This window comes from Pinus tabuliformis, chromosome 4_1, assembly GCF_031772625.1.
Source record: "Pinus tabuliformis cultivar Carrire ecotype Pingquan chromosome 4_1, CPIR1, whole genome shotgun sequence".
Taxonomy (NCBI): Eukaryota; Viridiplantae; Streptophyta; class Pinopsida; order Pinales; family Pinaceae; genus Pinus; species Pinus tabuliformis.
The window spans coordinates 976,467,294-976,486,577 of NC_142303.1; positions in this window are offsets into that span (position 1 = coordinate 976,467,294).

The window sequence follows — 19,284 nt, forward strand, 5'->3', positions numbered from 1 at the left end:
AAGAACGATAGAAATAGAGGAATATCATGGACATCATGGATGATTTTTTGAACTAAGGTCCGAATGGAAAATGAATAACAAGGAGCTATATGAATCTTTGAAGGTATTTCTACACTGGCAGAGATACATAAAAATTCTTTAAGGCTCACTTGACCCTGATGCTCCTTGCTGCAATATTTTCTTCTGCTGAACGATCTTCTCAGGATCAAGCACTGGTTCAACTGATGGTTTCTGAAGATATCTCTGAACATGCCTCACCAACTTCGCCAGAACTACAATGTGGAGTCGCCAAAAGATGGTCTTTCTCCAGTGGAGTCGCTAGATAGATTATTACAACCAAAAACTGTGTTCAAACCTTGTCTATCATCAAAGCTTGAAGTTGTATCATTCTCCCAGGAAAGCTGAGCTTCAATCTCCTTTCCTCGGCAACGGCGCCAATTAATGTTATCACCCCAAGAAACTCTCCTAGGTTGTATATCAGAGATGCTCGAGAACATTACAAACTCAACAAAAAGTTGGAAAAAGGGTGGATGAATGAAAGAAATGTTGGATATTCAAGCCAGATAACCACTTCTACTATGCTTGACCCCAGACATGGGTGAACACCCCCAGGCTAAAAGGATTTAGACCACCAATTACTCACAGTTTTAAGAAAATGTGATGATGGAGAAGACTGACCACACCAGCAGATGCACAAGATCCTGTGATGGCTGGCTGCAACCAGTTAAGAGGCCTGTAAATCTGTTTCCTAATGCACGGACAGGATGGCAGCTCTCTGGAATTAAAATAACATAAACCTGCAAACAAATTCAATGATACATGTTAAACCCTAACACAGAGGTGTGATGATAGCCCCTCTAATGCTAAACATTAACAACACATGAATAAATGCAAAATAGGCACAACCTGGAACAAGAAGAAGAAGTGGAAAGTGAGTAATTAACAACAAAAGGAGCTTGTATTAGCTGGAAATTTAGACCAGAAGCTGTAGGTTACACAGTAGTTACAGTCTCTAAAAGTTGAAGCTTAGAACAGAATAACACTCAACAACCTATTACATTCTGTCTTTTGAGTATATATGGAGGTTGATTACAAAAATATCTCTGCTATGCTAAGCATGGAGGTTTCTTAATGGACCACCAACCACATTTACAATTTAGATATGGTTCGCTGCTGCAATTTGACTGCTTTAATGGATGATCTAGACATTCTCTAGCACTCTGTGGTCCTTCTCAGGTAGATGCAGTAAAATATGAATGAAACCATAACCTTTGACTGCTTTTAACTGCTCGAGGCAGTCCTATTTGTCCTCGGCCATGTTGCTGATTAATTGCAGTTGTTGAGGCCTTAACTGTGCAGGTACAGGGTGGCTGATGGCTTCATCCTTCCTCGGGCAACAGAAAGCAGTCGGGAGTTAAGGTTTCATGGTGGAAGAAGGAGCAGGCCGAGAAATAATCTCAGCTGTTGGATTAAACAATCGGACAACAGAGATCGCGTTAGAAGGAGCTATCAGGAGACATATGCGCGAGAGCAATAAGGGCCGTCGGATCTGGACGTGCCAGATCCAACGGTGATCGCAAGCGGGAGATGCACAACGATTAACGGGCGGGGAATCATACCGGAAGGGCGGTAAACAGTTTCCCTGTACCACTTTTCGGGAGAAGGCAGTTTACGTACATGGGGGCGCGATCCAACAGATTCGTGATGCGTGGCAGCCCAAAACCACTGCCCCAGCGGGTTATCGCGTGTGCAGGTCGCATGATCAGGGAATGTGTCAGCCGTCGTATCTGCGATGGATGGCCAGATTAAGAGGAAGGCACACGAGGTTTAATCATGTGGTAAACATGGTGGAGACCGTCGGATCGTGGACGATCGACGACTACGATTGAATGATGAAGAATACATGGTTAAGGCGCGCGGTCATATGTGTTATGACTTTAGCGCCTAGGGGCTAAACACCGAATGGGTTTAAACAGGGTTTAAATAGGTGATCAAGGTCTATAGTTGTTTAAACAAAAACGCTCGGGAACAGGGAAAAGAAGGGTTTAGGCGCTTTAAATGAAAATGAAAGAGTTTTATGGAAAAAACAGAGATAACAGGGATTATGGGAGTGTAAAAGAAATGAAGGAGGAAGGAAGAAAAGACCGTTGCCAGCATCTTTCTCGGCACAAACCAACCACCAATCCTAAATTCGACCCTTTAAGAAATGAAGTTTATAGCAGAGCTAACAATTAGTATAAAAAGCATTTAATTAGGAGGGACCTAGGGATTTGAGGGAATTGTTGAGCTATGTTGCAATCCTTTACTTATGCTAGAGATGGATTGTTTAAGCCAAAGAGGAATAAATTTTCTTAGTGGGAACAAAGAAAAATCAAAGAGCATTAGAGAGGATAGCCCTTGTTGTTCACATGTTTGTGTGATCCATAGTTCATCAATTAGGGATTTAATGGTTTTGATGATCCAAGATCTTTTACTTATAGATGTTTTAAAGAATTACATGGGTAAATTGCAGCTTAACCATAGAAAGCTAATGTGCACATGATATAAGAGGAGAAACACATAAAAGCATGAAAGAAGACAAGAGAATTGATAATAGAGTTCGTCCAATTTGGACTACATCTTCGGGCCCTACTCAATCAATGGGGAGGCCTTCATTCATTAAGTGGCATGAGAAAGAAGAAGTACAATCAACATTTACAAAAAGGAGTCTTATACCTCCAATCTGGAAAATGGCCAAAAAATGGAGAGATCTGTTTAGAAACTGGCATCACCATTGAGTTCTTGTCGCCGAGAGGTGCAAAATCAATATAAAACTTGCCCAATTCTGACACTAGACCAAAAATGACCCCCTGGAAAATGTGCTCAAGCAAGGTTCCGCCCCCTGTCACAAGCCTACTCACAGTTCCGCCACCTGCAATTTATCCACCTCAAAATACATGCGTGCTCTCTCCCCCTCGGCGCACTATGAAAAAAGGTTGATATAATGTTCAGTGGGCTGATAAACCAATGGAGGATCGGTGGCGCAATTGTTAAATTTGTCAAATGGTTGAGGAGGGTTCGGGGGATCAAATCCTACCCCTCCCAATTTAACATAACATATATTTTTGTCGTTTTAATTTTTAGCCGCGGGTTCGCCATTTTGGTGGCCCGCGCCCCCATCTCCGCCGATAGTTCCATATGAGGTGGTGTGGAGGGGTAGCAAGGTTGAGAGCCTGCGCCCCCACCATATATGTATGTTTGTTGGTGGACTCTCGGGGTGGTGGGGTCATGGCCGCCCACCGCATTTAAATATATTTTTTTTGTTATGGTGGTTCCGGGGGCAGCAGGGTCATGTTTGTCTGCCCCATATATATATATATATATATATATATATATATATATATATATATATATATATAATCACCGCCCTTTTAGAAATTTTCCAGAACCTTAGGCGAGATTAGATAAATTAACGGACCCACAATTTCACCCGGAAAACTAGCCGGATTCCAGTTCTGGATTCTTGCCAAATTGCACCCTCCTTAAGCCTACCAGATGGGTAAGTCAACCCCGAACTTTCACTGCTTCTATCTTCTTCATACGGACTCGGATTGGAGTGTCGTTCACACCATTGGAATTAGGATGACAAACAATTTGATTTGATGTCAAGTTAATCAACTTTTTACCACTTTTAATTTTGAGCCTTTTTCATGCCACTAGTGTCTGGAGATCCACCCTGATCAATCCTCCACATTGAGGAGCTTTTGGACCGCCAAAAGCTTTATCAGTGAAGTGGCAAGTGAGGGAATTGTTCCCTCAATCTTTCTTCTTCCAGCCATTTTTCCTTTCTAGGGTGCATTCCTTTGAATCCAACTCGAAGGTATTCCACATCTCCCCGTTACGAAGTCCTAGTTCTTCTGTCAAGGAGGATATATTCAGGCAACTCATCGAGATACTCTGGTGAAAAATCATCAACTGTAGGAACTGATCCCGCCTCTTCAGTGTCCATAATCAATGGTGGCTCATAAAGCTTTAAGTTTTCCACATTCACAATGGAGTACATTTCCATATATGTCGGCAAATCGAGATGAAAGGCATTGTCTCCAATCTTCTCCAAGATGGTGAATGGACCATACCAGATTGGTCACAACTTCTTCCCTTCTCCCTTCATTTTGTCCTTGCTGATATGGAACCACACTTTATCTCCCACTTGAAATTGATGGTCGACTTGGTGTTTGTTATGTCAAGCCTTGTACCAGGCTTGACTTTTCTCCAACTGCTCTTGTACTTCTTGGTGAATCAACTGGATCTGCTGAATGAACTACTGCACTTTTTCCCTGTCATCACGTCCATTGGAGTCATCTTCCCTTCCAAAGACCATATCAAAAGGATCTTTAGGCAAGTAGCCAAAACATGTCTCAAATGGCGAACAATGTGTGGATGAGTGCACTGCTCGATTGTAGGAATGTTGCACATATGGAAGATGCTCATCCCACAAATTAGGATGTTTTCCACAATAGCCTCGCAACAAGTTTACCACGGTGCGGTTGACAACCTCTGGTTGTCTGTCGATCTGTGGATGAAATTTCATTCTTCTTTTCAACTTGGTGTCCATCATCTTCCACAAGCTGGTCCAAAACTCTCCGAGAAGGCGAGAGTCCCGATCTGACACAATCGATGTGGGAAACCCAAAATGGACCCAAACATGCTAAAAGAAAAGATAAGTAGTCTTCTCTACAGTGATCTACTTTTTACAAGGCATTAAAATACACATCTTACTAAAACTCTCAACAATGACATACAAATAGTCGTGACCCTTTCTAGACAAAGGAAAACCTCCTACAAAATCCATCGACACACTTTCCCATGTACGACTCAGAATACAGAGTGGTGTGTAGAGCCTGAGTTTTCTATTAGAGGGCTTTGAAACATAATACATCACACATCCCTTTACATATCGAGTCACAATGTTCTTCATATGAGGCCAAAAGAAAAATCTTTGTACATGACAAAAAGTTTTTTCGACACCAAAATGACTAGAAACAACGGAGGTGTGGGCCTCCCAGATTACATGTACCCTTTCCCCTATGGGTATGCACAATTTTCCAAGGTGATACAACAATTTCCGCTGCAAGTGATAGTTTTCCACCTATGAACCATGGGTTAGTTTTGCATAAATCTCCTTAAAGTCATCATCGTTAGCATATTGTTCAACATAACTTTCAAAAGATAACGAAGCATTATGCAAAATAACAGAAGTAGAAATAGGAGGGTGATATAGCATATCAGCCACTTTGTTGCTAGTGCCCTTCTTATACTTTATTACCAGATGGAACTGCTGAGAAAACCCATCCACCTGAAATGACGAGCCTACTGCAACTTGGTTTGTGACTGAAAATACTGCAAGGGCTGATGATCCGTATGGATGATGGTCTCCTTGCCGATCAGGTAGTGTTTCCACTTTTTCACACTCTGGACCAAGGCATATAACTCTTTGTCATAAGTGGGATAGTTTATCACAACTTGAGAGAATTTCTTTGAATGGTAACATATCAACTTCTTTTGCTACATCAGTACAACTCCATGGCATATCTGTTGGCGTCTTTATGGATCTTGAATGGTTGCTGGAGATCTGGTAAGGCCAAGACCGGTGCGGTGCTGATCTTTTCTTTCAATGCTTCGAAGGACTTCTACTGCTTTCCTCCCCATTAAAAGACTTGCTTTACACTTGTCAGTGTGTGTAGAGGTGCTACAATAATAGAGAAATTGGCAATAAATCTCCTCCAATACTGTACTGCACCCAAAAAGCTGCGAACCTTGGTTACACTAGTAGGCTTAGGCCAATTTACAATTGCTTCAACTTTAGAAGGATCAATTTTTAACTGACCATGACCAACAATATGACCTAGGTAAACCAAAGAGGTTTTCCCAAACTCACACTTTGACAATTTTACATAGAGTTTTTCTTTTTTCAATACATCAAGCACTTTCTTTACATGGCATACATGTTCATTCCAATTTTTACTAAAGACAAGAATATCATCTAGATATACAAGAACAAATTCATTAATGAAAGGCCTAAAGAGATCATTCATGACCCTCATGAAAGTGGCTGGAGCGTTGCAAAGTCCGAATGGCATCACCATCCATTCGAACAACCCTTGTTTGGTCTTGAAGGCGGTTTTCCACACATCCTGCTCTGTAATTTGAACATGGTGATAACCACTACACAAATCCAATTTGGTAAAATAGATAACATTCTTTAATTGATCTAGTAACATATGGTACGTTAAAATCCTTTATTTTCCTTTTAGCTATTTAAACAATATATTTATTTAAAAATATTTTTTTTAATAATATATCTAATAAAAAAAGTCATTTATAATAATCCCATTTCTACTCCTATGACCTCTTTGAAATTACATTTTAGTATAAGGTATTATAACACAAATCTATAAATTAAGACACTATCCATGTGAATAAAATCAATTTTATTCGGTAATATTTCAAATTTAGATATAAGAACTACCATCCATACATGTATATTCGTGGGAGCGAATTTTAATATTTAATTTTACCTTTATGTAGATATTATTAATCATTATAAAGATATTATTAATCGTTAGTTGCAAGTGAATCTCATATGTAATGTTAGAATAAAGAACCCTTGAGTTATGTAATTTGAAATCTACTTTCAATGTGTTTTAGTGTCAATAATGTGAGAATATATTTGCATATATACATTAATATATTTTATAAATTTATTATTTTGTTATGTGATTTTGATAGTTAAGAGTATGTATATGTCAAACCAGTTTATTGTTTTTTTTTATGATTTTCAAATCTAAATGTTTAGTGTACTTTTCACATTATAATTGGGATATTTGTTATAAATAAAGTGGTATTTTATTAAATTTATTGGTTTTTATATATTTTTATATTCTAGTATTAATTATTGTTTTAAAATTTTATAAGTAGTTGTATTTGAAGATATTAATGTACTAATTTTACCATATATTTTTGAATATGATTTGTATTTAACTAATGCATATCAAAGAATATGAATTTATATATTAGAATATTGACCATGGTTGATGATATATTAAATTTTTTCAATAATTATGTTGAAAGATATTTTATCATGTTCATTTAGATATAGATTTGTATTTAGGTAATATGTATCATAAAATAAGAATTAATGCTTTTAATAAAGATATAATTTATTTAATGATAAAATTAACATATCAATAATTTAAAATAGAGATTGAAAAATAGAATTTAAAATTGGATATGTTCCATTATAATTAAATACCCCTAAATTGTTATATATATATATATATATATATATATATATATATATATATATATATAATGTTTATTTTTTTAAGAAAATTGGTTATTATTGAGGGTTGGGTTATCATAAATTATAAATTATGCATGGAAGTAATAGGGACTATGGATTTGTATTTAAGTAATATGTATAACAAAATAAGCATTAATGCTTTTAAGAAAGATATAATATATTTAATGATAAAATTAACATATCAATAATTTAAAATAGAGATTGGAAAATAGAATTTAAAATTGGATATGTTCCATTATAATTAAATATCCCGAAATTGATATATATATATATATATATATATATATATATATATATATATATATATATATATATGAAATTTTTCTATTATCCAGGGTTGGATTATCATAAATTATCCATGGAAGTAATAGGGGTTTTTCCCATCATTGACACAAAATTTCTTGATTTTGCATGAAATATGTGAAAGGTTTACATTTTTAACATATGTATTAAAATGGGTAATTTTATTGCATTAATGCAATATTGAAGTTTATAACTAATTAAAAAAGAAAAAAAGAAAAAAAGTGAGGCTTTGAAGTTAAAGTTTAGAGGGGATGTTATATATGGCATTAAAATTTAATAAGAACACTTAAGCCTTTAGGAGATCATTACAAGCCTAACCATGAAAACTTATAATTATTTTTTGTTTTTTTATTTGTATAAATTTTATTACTATGTTCACATTTAAAGCACCATGATTAAAACCAAAAATAAGAAAATGTAATGAAAGAGATGTGTGTGATTATAATGAAGAAAATATATAGATCAAGAACCACTAATTAGTATTATCATTTAGAACTTACAAAGAGTTCAATAATATAGGTGAGTGTGTAAGAAGAATTGTGAATAATACTATATGGCAGATTGGATAATGCATATAAGCTTTTGACAATGAATAAAGTGACATTTGAAAATGAATTATATTTATATATTTAATAATAAAAATAAACCCAATAGAAATTTAAAATTTAGAATATATCTATATCTATATCTATATATATATAAGTGTTCAAAGTGTTCAAAGTGTTCAAAATATTATGTCCCAAAAAGATTTAGCTAAAAGAAAGAAATATTTAAAATTTATCAATTTTCTAATAATATAAAAACTAATCCAACAATGTGTCATATTTTAGATAAATCAACTCCATTACAATATGAGATAATAATTGAAAATATATATAAAAACATTAAACAAAAAACAAAACACCTTTAACAACACAACACAACAAAGAGATCGCACAATTTTCATTAAAAAAAATAAATCATCCAACCCTTAGAAGTACGTTACACTTTACACTTTATTAGAAGTACGTTACACTATGACTTCACTAGAATAGGGTCTAAAGTTCTCATTTTTTATCCTTTTTATTAACTGGTTTGAATATTTTCTCATTCCAAATGTGGTTGATTTTTCAAAGCACGGCTTCAGCCCCATAACATGCACAAAATAGAAGAAATGTCTACATTGGTAGTAGTGCAATTTATGGATGGAAACCCATGCTTTTATATGTTATGATAGATGTGTTGCTCTCCCATGTCGATGACAAAAACAAGTAAAAGCTGGTTGAGGATACGTTAGACTTCAGTTGTTGAAATTTAAGTGCAGGTATTAGTTTTTATTAGTCTCTTTTGTTTTTTACATCATTCTATGAAAATTTGAATTAGTACTAAATTCAAAAATTTACCGAAAAATGTGAGATATTGATAATTGAGAGTGATATATATTTCTATTTCTTGCTTCTTAGTTTTGATGTTTTATGGTATATTAATCATCCCCTCTGGTCCATTTGAAGATGGCTAGCCCATATCTTTTTCCATCAATTTGATTTTCAAAGTCAGTGATTATTTCCTTGATTTCTTTCCAGTCATTATGTGAAAATTTCTAAACATAAATTCTATTATCACAACAACTGATTTATTTTACCTACTTATTTTTCAATAAATTATTTACGAAATCCTTTCAGTAAATATTAAAATAAATTTGACTATAGATGTCACACCATTATACAAAAACAAACACATGTACAAGAAACAAACACATCAACACAGTTATTTTTGGACAAATGTCCCTGGAAAAATCCAATGCGGGAAAACTGGTGCAACAGAGGAGGATTTTATTAATCAGATTTTATTGAGTACAACTAGGGTGCCAAACTGGCTTACCCAACAGAGATAAGCACATGGAAGTAATACCACAAAATCCTCCGACACTTCCCCTAGGCTCAACGTCAGTCCAACTAGCCTCTGCGTAGCTCCCAGACCCTCTGCGTCAGCACTCTGCCTCACTGCGTCAACACTTGGCCTCTCTGCGTCACCCACGCATGCATTCCATTCACTGCGCAGTCCAGCTTCCTCTGCGTCTTTTTGATTGGCTCTGCACCTGCCTCTCTGATCTCTGCGCTGGTCCTCTGGCACTCTTCCTGTCTCTCTTTTATGTACTAGTCACCTCTCACCGCAATCCAATCCTCTAGTTCGAATTTCTCAGCAAGCCCCGCTCTAGAAATAAAACTAACTGGTCTCCCTCAGTATATCTCCAACTGACTTTCAAGTTTTCTCTTATACTTTTCCTGTTGATGAATCAACGACCGAGATTAAGTCCCTAATCAACGGCTAAGATTAAAAGATCCTTATCTCTTAGAAGCTTCCCATCCTTATCTTTATTAATACCCATTAATATTTTTATTTTCCTAAGTTGAGGCTTAAGAACTCGTTAAAATGATTAACTATTTTTAAAACTCCTCATTTAGATGAAATTTTCCAAAACGTTTCTGGTCTTGGAGATATCATGTGCTTTAGCCTCTCCACAATTTTCATGGCTAGAGCACATCCGATGGTACTCCAAATCAACACATTAAATACTTTACATTGGGGTGATGCTAATCCATAACCTTTCTTCATTTCATTCAAAGAACGAAGAATTTTCCAAAAAATAATAATATGCTATATAATATTAAAATCATTTACAAAATATGTAGATCATTCAAGTTATTGTTATTCTTTTGTAAAGGATTAATCAAAATCATATATACACATTAAAAACCTTGTTCTATTCCCACCTTTCCAATTTTGTGAAAAGACTGGAGAGAGTCCACATTAATAGAAATCTTAATATGAACATAGGTAGGTAGGTAGGGACCTTTTCAATTTTTTTTTGTGAAGAATTTAGAGTTCATATTATCAAACCTAATATGAATGTAACTAGTGAAAAAATAGGAAACATTATTTTTGATGAATTGTGGTTGTAGTAATATATGACAAAATAATTAATGTTATTCATTTAGTGATTGGAAAATTAGTAATAAGACTTTTATTCCAATTAGATTTAGATTCTATGTATTAATTTATGTTTTTTTGACAAAGAAGTGGATTTTTATAAATTCCTTTGTTTTGTTAGCTAAATTCGTGAGATTTTAAATCAACAACCTTCACACAATGAGTGCCTTAACTATATAGTCTATCATCATCTATTCTACACCTCGTGAGATGCTTAAGATTCTATTAAACTAAAACAAAACAAAATTATGCAATCCCAAATTTAACAATATCTATAAAAAGTACAAATTATTAGTAAAATTATACATGTTTTTTTAAGATAACTAACCTCATAGATAAGTGTTTGTTGTTTCTTAAAATAATCGACATTATACTAGTTAAATTATTGTTCTACAAATTCTTGGGTTGCATCTTTTAATATACCGTGTTAACATGAGAATACAAAGTATTTCATAGTTATGTAATAAGAATTTTGAAATTCATGGATTACAAAGAATCACATATTTATATTGCTTAGAATTGATAAGACAACCTCACTTGATTTTTTTTATGTTGTTCTTCGAGCGTAAGGCAAGGAGAAGCATGTTGTCCTTCGAATTTTCTTGAACAAGTAACAATTTATCTTATTTTTAAGTTAGTTTATTCGAAATTGATTTATTGCAAGAAATTTAGATTGAGAATGATTAGGAATTATTATAGAGCCTCACCTATTATTTGTTGTCCTATCTTTCAAGTGTAGGTCTAGAAGAAGTGTGTTGTCCTTCAAATGTTGTTGAACAAGTAACAACTTACTCTTGTTTACTTGGCTATATAGGAAGAAGATCGCTAAGGCCATTATTGGAAACTTGATAGTCATATCATGGTAAAACAAAAATTATTTGTGGTGCCCCAATATGAGGCCTAATCATTAAAACTTAGGTAAAAAACATAGTTATCAACTTAATGAGAACAATAGTTTCAAAATAAGAACTCTAACTCAAAACATCCAAAGTTATGGGTCAAAACCAACAAAATTGACCCCAAATCAAAAAGTGGCGCTATTGGTGGCACCCTTTTTTGGAGAATGGTTAAAATTTTTACTTATTTGAAATTGTGGCCTTGTCAATTGATATCACTATGAAAAAAAATAAAGTTGAATCTCAAATAAAAAATGATGTTATTAAAGCACCCACTTCTTTTTTTAAACTAAAATTAAAACATGATTGAAGCTATGATCTTGAAAACAAAAGCCATCACATAAATAACAAAAAAAAATCTCCTAAATCATTAATTAAAAAATGAATTTTAAATTATGTTTTTTAATTGAAAGTTAGATTAAAATAAACAAGACTAATAGTTGTGATGCAACATAGTCCTTGCCTCTACCGTTATTTAATCAATTCTCTTTTCGTTAAAGGCTTTTATTGCTAATATTTTAGTAAAGATTAACATATACACTATTATTGGTAATATTTTAAGTAATATCTCTTTGTTTAGTGTCTTGTGTAGAAATGCAAAGGAAGTCCATTGTGCGGGGAAAGATTTCTTGCACAGTGAAAGCTTTGATCACTTCCACAAGTAGCTACTGTGAAAACCTCAACCATGGTTCTCTCATGAAAATGCATTGTAAATATTTTTACGGAAATAAAATTTAAAAGGGGACTAAGTCAAAGGGACACATATTCCAAAGCTTAGGGGGGCTGCTTCCTTGGGATGTTGAGGTTTCTTGTGCAAAAAATATGAATTGTTTGGACAACCATTAAAGGATAATTGGTTCATGAATTTAGGGAATTGGTTCTTAAAATTGAATATGTTGCAAAGGAAGGTACACAAGCCCATGCACTTGGGATTCACAAGGAAAAAGGGACAAGAAATTAAGAGGGGGACTACGCAGTGCAAGAGAGGGAAGACATGATAGTAAATGGCAGCTTAAGAATAAGTGGTCAAGGCCAGAAAGAAAGGTGAATTGGATCCCATGGGAAACCCAAGAGAGAAGACACCCATTTGAGAACCAGAAAAATAGAGAGAGAACTCTAGTTTGATGAGCAGGAAACACAAAAGAGAAGAGAAAAGAGAAGGGGATTGATTCTCTGGGTCCATGGAGGATGTGGGTTGAGTTGCTAGTCTCAGGAAGCCTGTAACAACTTGGGTTCCCTAGAGGTTATGGGTTGAGATAGAATCCATGGAGACTTATAGCAACTTGGGTCCCTACAGGCTATGGGTTGAGACAAAGTCTGTGGATCCCTATAACAACTTGGGTCCTTGGAGGTTATCGGTTGGGATAGAATCTATGGAGCTCCATAAAAACTTGGGTTCCTTGGAGGATATGGGTGAGATAGTATTCTTTGGAGCCCTGGACATCTTGGGAAGAGGCCAAACCTGGAGCAGTAACAAAGGAATACTTGATTGAAGACCTTTGGTTATTGCATTACTATTACAATGGATTATGGACTCCTTGGAAGTGAGTGAATCATTTTATATGCCCTAGGGTGAGGCAAAGATCCTTTGCACTCCATATGTTGAAGAAGATGGTCACGATCCCCTAGTGGGATTAAGGAAGAGGTCCTATGGGAATCCTTGTTTTAGTCGGTAGTTGGTGTTTGATTCCCTTAAGCAAGCACTCCCCTCAGATTCTAGAATCTAGCTCAGGGGTGCCAACTACAAGTAAGTGTGGTTTCATTTGTTTGTGGTTGGGTGGAGAGTCCTTGTCCCATACTTATTTACCCTACAGGTTTAAAAGAAAAGTAATATTTCGTTATACCAATTTACATGTTGATGAATTTATGATGCATTATGGTTGAAATGGCTTGGATTTTTGGGATTGTAACAACATTTTTAATGTGATGAGCATGTGGATACGTCCTTATGTAGAGATAACCCTTATGGTTATGATAAATAAACATATACATAAATGCATGTGTCACACCTTTGAAATGAACAATGTTATTAAATAAGTTGAACCAGTGTATATGTCTGCATTGAAATTAATATGGCGTTTTAAATGCATATTGGTGTTGTTTACAACATATAATAAGCATTAGAATGTGTCTTGTCTTTACATGATAACAAGGACCATGCTATGGCCACGAGCTAAATAATAATTTGTGAAATGTTCCCTAACATTGTCAACAAAACATATGAAAAATGATACAAGTACGTTAAGAAATATGATAGGTAGAAGATCCATAAGGGTTTGGATTTAAAACCTGCAAACCTTGGGCTTAAGAACCCTTTCTATTAAGCTAAAATATTACATGATAGACTTCTTTCTTAAGCAAGGTCTGAGCATACATATGAATGTTTATTCACTTAGTCATAATCCCGTGAATCTGTAAAGGAGGAATTGCTACAATGTTGAATGAATTATTCTATCTTTTAATGGCAAGTAAATCCTAAAACCCCTGCATCAAGGCTTTGCCAACCATGAATTATCAGTAGTCTAGATGCCTTCTTCTAGCTTCTTGGCATCACTAGTTAGGTGTTGAATGGCTATCCACAGCACCATAGAGTCAATTGCATACCAACTTTAGATTTGGGAACCCTTAATGTGTGGCAAGAGAGGCGAAGCCCTTCAAAAGGTCACTAAAAGCCTACAACAGGGTGTGGCTGTAGGAGCACATACATCAGCACACCATAAAATACCTTGCTTTGATATGGGGAAAATTGGATGGTCAGGAACTCAGTGAAGAGGTCTTCGCCCAAGCTGAGGAGGGGTAGCACCCTGGGGTGCATTAGCAAGCCACTTTCTCCATCCTTGCCACTAAGCAACGATACCATTCGTAATGGTTACTAAACTCATATAATAGAGCTTTAGCCAAATTAACCATTGAGGAGCGATCAATGAAAAGTTGAGGTGAGCTCTCATGATGCCAGTCAGTATCCAGATCAAAATCATGGCTCAGAGGTTGAAAAGGTTTTCCTAGTCGATCCATGGAAACACCCATGTGTAAGCTTGATGCAGCGTAGGGAGATAGGGCCTCAAACTTATAATGTGATTTGGATATCGTTATCCTTGCTTTGATCAAAACTTTAGTCGCGGAGGCATTTTATTGGCAAGGATTGATTTGTCCCTAACACGATTTGTCATGAATGTGTCGACGTGGCCCAAAGGTGAAACTCGGAAGGTTCACCTAAGAAAATCGTGTTGAGCAGTAGAGGGACGAGGTGCCAAGATGATGTGGCAAGATGATGTGCACCCGACGGTTATGCCATTGGCTGGAAGAGTGGATCAGTACCCACATAATCCTAGTAGTATTGGCCCGGAAGGAAGGAAGGGGGTGAATGAAGAAGCATCGGGCAAGCCCTTGTGGGATGACATAAGGTGGAATCGTGGTAGGGCTTGCATAATTATGGCGATGTTATTGGTCAAGGACTGACCCACTTGACCAGGCAGTTCAACAGGTTCATCCTGGAAGTTTAAAGGGAGGAGTCAATTGCAAGCACTGAGACAACGAAGAGTGGGGTAATGTGTCCTTGATGGACCCACTCGACAGATTAAGAGGCATGCAAGGAGACAAGGATGTGAGCGTGAACAGGACCATCAAGATGACATGGTGTTGTAGCCACATGGGTCAATTGGAGGAAATGACATGTGAGAAGGGGGAGTCCCATAGATTACACACAGACCCAGATTTTTCACCGCAAAGGTGGAAAGGGCTCTTAAAATTTATGCGACTGGTAAAGGTTATGGGATGACATGAGCCAACCACGTCACTGTGCATGCAACCGATTGGTAGAGAGGAGGTTCCACCTGCCAGGTCATCCTGGTGTATTGACCCGGGACATATCAAAAGGTGAAGTAGGTCAAGTCACCAGGATAACATATTTAGGATGATGTGAGTAGGTAGTAACGACAGTCAACAAGTGGGCTTTAGGCTAATGAGGAGGTGGTAGAGGGCCCCACTATCCATGAAAACCCAGTATAGAGATCCCGATGGTAACTAATGTGCGCACTTTGGGAAATGTTGAGAGAAGGTAAGCAGGGTGGCGTGACCAATAGCACCAACCTGAGAGGCATAAGGGTGCTATGATTAAAGGCGTCTGGTTGGTATAGAGAGTGGAGGCCATTGCATTTGGCAAGGGTCAATAAAATGTATATATATATATATATATATATATATATATATATATATACATATATATATATATATATACATATATATATATATATATATATACATATATATATATATATATACATATATATATATATATATATATATATATACATATATATATATATATATATATATATATATATATATATGTATATACACATATATATATATACATATACACACACACACACACACACACACACACATATATATATATATAAAATGTATCTATATATATATATGTGTGTGTGTGTGTATATATATTTATCTATATATATATATTATATATGTATATATATATATAGATGTATATATATTATATATGTGTATATATATATATATATATATATATATATATATATATACACATTTTATTGACCCTTGCCAAATGCAGCGACCTCCACTCTCCATAACAACCCGACGCCTTTGATCATAGCACCCTTATGCCTCTCAGGTGGGTGCTATTGGTCACGCCACCCTGCTTACCTTCTCTCAACATTTCCCATGCACACAAAGTAGAAGCTCTAGTTTTGAGGCTCTTATGACGAGTTGGGAAGCCTAAGTAGAGTAAGATTCAATGGAAAAAAAATATGGTTTACCCCATTCCTCTAACATAAATTGATGGGTTGGGTATGTTACAGGTAGTATCAGATAATCTAGGTTCAACGCTTGGATTGGATGGGCTCTATCGTGAGCGAGTAACATTTTTTTTTGGAAGGCTAACTAATAAATTATTTAGGTGTTAAAAGCTGGTCTAACTAAGAAATTTCAGGTGTAATTGGTGCATTAACTTTGCGAACTATAAGCCAACAGTAATTGTTGAGTTGAGATCACAAACTTAAATATGCAACTAATAATTTCTACTTAAGCACTAATATGGATTCTTTTGCTGAAGAAATGTACACAATTTGGCTACTTATCTGTTGATGAAATTACATATTGTGCGTGATTAATGCATATGAATTATTAAACGTGGTCAGTATGCTAACATGATTGTTCCTGTCATAGTAGGGTTCTCAATGACAACTCCATGAATGCAAGGTTCATGATTATTATGATGTTTAATTGATTATTACATGAAATTCTAACAGTGGGTGTGATTGACAAGACATCACTAGCAGCATAAAACATAGTAAATACAACAATGAGGATTGGAATGGTTGAATACAGCTATGATAAATCAAAACATGGCAATGACTCGGTCAGGGATAATGAAGAAGAAATATGAGTGGACCAAGGGAGAGGGAATCACTCCCTGGATTGGATGGACACTATAAGAAGCCTGAGGGTTGAAGCCAAAAGTTTCAAGGAAGAAAATGAGAGGTTGGTGAGGGCTCAATAAAGCCAAGATGAGATCAACGTATTTATCCTACAAAGTCTCTCGGATTGGTAGAAGTAGAGGAAATCAGAGATGAGGGCCATTCATAGAGACAGAAAGAGCCACCATGAGTCAAAAGAAAACACCAACTAAGCAAACAGTGGTAGGTCCAAAATAGAGCCACAGGCGAAAAAGTGAGGACACTATGCCAGGGGATGTATCTTTGAGCACCCCAAGAGGAGGGACTAGCACACAAGTACATCATTCTAACAAACCATCTAGTTTTTGTACTAGGAATCACCACCATCATTCTCACCACTATCATCATCATCATTTAGGAAGAAAGGTAAAGGATTACATGCCTGAAGAATTTAAGAAAGCTAAGGCACCCACAATTGATGAGGATATGAAAAAATTGGAGGATGAAAAAGCATGGTTGTTGGGTATGAATATTTTTCTTAGAATCCATGAATATTCTGAAAATATGAAAGCTAGAATTTCCACCTATAGCCTGAAGGGAAAATTAGATATATGGTGGGAGAATTTGAAGAATGTTAGAGCCATTTTCAAGAAAATTTTTACCTGGGTTTTGTTTGAAAATCCTTTTAGAGAATAGTACTTATCTGAGTGCTACTATGATAACAAGGTGAAGGAGTTCTATGAAATCAAGATGGGGAAACTATTACATGATCAATATGTCACCAAGTTCATAGAACTATAGAGGTATGTACCATATATCAAGGATGAAAAAGTAAAAATTCAACGATTCATTGGTGGATTACATATGGAATTCAGAGATAAGATCGAATTATTGGAACCCCAAGCTTTGAAAGATTCCATCAAGAAGCTAAATAACTGCTACGAGAAAGCAAAATGTTGGGCAGAAATAAAAGGAAACTGTAGGAAAAGAACAATGTTTGACATAGGAAAAGTTGGCCCAAGAAAAGCTTAGAAAAGAAAGAGGGTATTCACCAGAACGACAATGTTGTTGTTAAGAAAAATGTGTAGTATCTAGTGTTACACAGTAATTTGTCACCATTGGTCACTGTCCCCGTTACCCCTTTCCCGCATTTTGGAGGACTCATTCCGGGACCTGTGAGCAGTGACATAACTTAAAAACACTTGCATTATGTTCCCCTAAGTATGGACCTCATGTGCCTTGAAGACATCTCCTGCAAAATATCCCTGAAAAGTGCCCTTTTTCCATTAGCGCGGGTCCACAATGTACTACCCACGCCAATGAAGGAAATCCTCAAAAGAGGGTGCGGCAGTTGGCACTCTGTCTTAGAGTTACACCCGTGCCAACCGAGTTTGGAAAATATTTTTAACAAACGCGCGCCCGGATGTTTTTTCCCTTCAAATCATGAAGTTTTTGAGGATAATGCTAATCTCTTGGATGTCGAGATTCATCATCTATCCCTTACATCTATCCATAATGGCTTTTTGGGGATAATGCCAATCCATAATGGGTGTCTTGATTCATTGTATCTTCTTCCCCTCCTCCATCTATAAAAGCCTGTCCTCATGCATTTGACAAGCTAGTGATAACGCTAGCTTTGAGTGATAGTAAGAGTCTTGGAGCATAGGGAGATTATACTGTCAGAAGTCTGAGCTGTGCATTCATAATCAAAGAGAGAGAAAGGTTTATTGCAAGACATATGTAGCTGTTCGCCCAGCCAGAGGAGGGATTCAATGTCAGAACCTTGGTTGTACTTTTCCCTGTTGATTACTCATTAATAAACGACTATCATTATGGTTCCGATCTTATTGTTCATTATGATAATGTTTGATCTATATCTTTTCTGACCGATATATGGTTGTATTTAGTGGATTTTATGCTTGTATTCGCTTCGTTCTTTGCATGTGCAGGTATCCATTCGCGGAGATCATGAGGATCGTGACCTGCTGGAGCAAGGGAATGGGAGTATCAACTCTTCCACGACATTAGCATTGGACTTCAGGTTGGTTCTCATAATCCACTTTCAATTTGCAACTAGGAACTTGCATGGTAGCGTTGATTGATTGTTATTAGACCCATTTTGGGCTAGTGGGATCGCCTCTGTCCGCAGAGGGGATTTACCTTTCCAACATCTAGCATCAAGATAGTCCAAGTTTTAGGGTTGAGAACCACTCAAATGTTGGAATTGTGGTGAAAAACAAAGAAGAAGGGCCTATAAACATCAACAAAATATGGGAGAAAAGCTTTACAATGCTCAAGAGGCTTGCACGGTGGGTGAGGTGGCTCGGAGTATGTT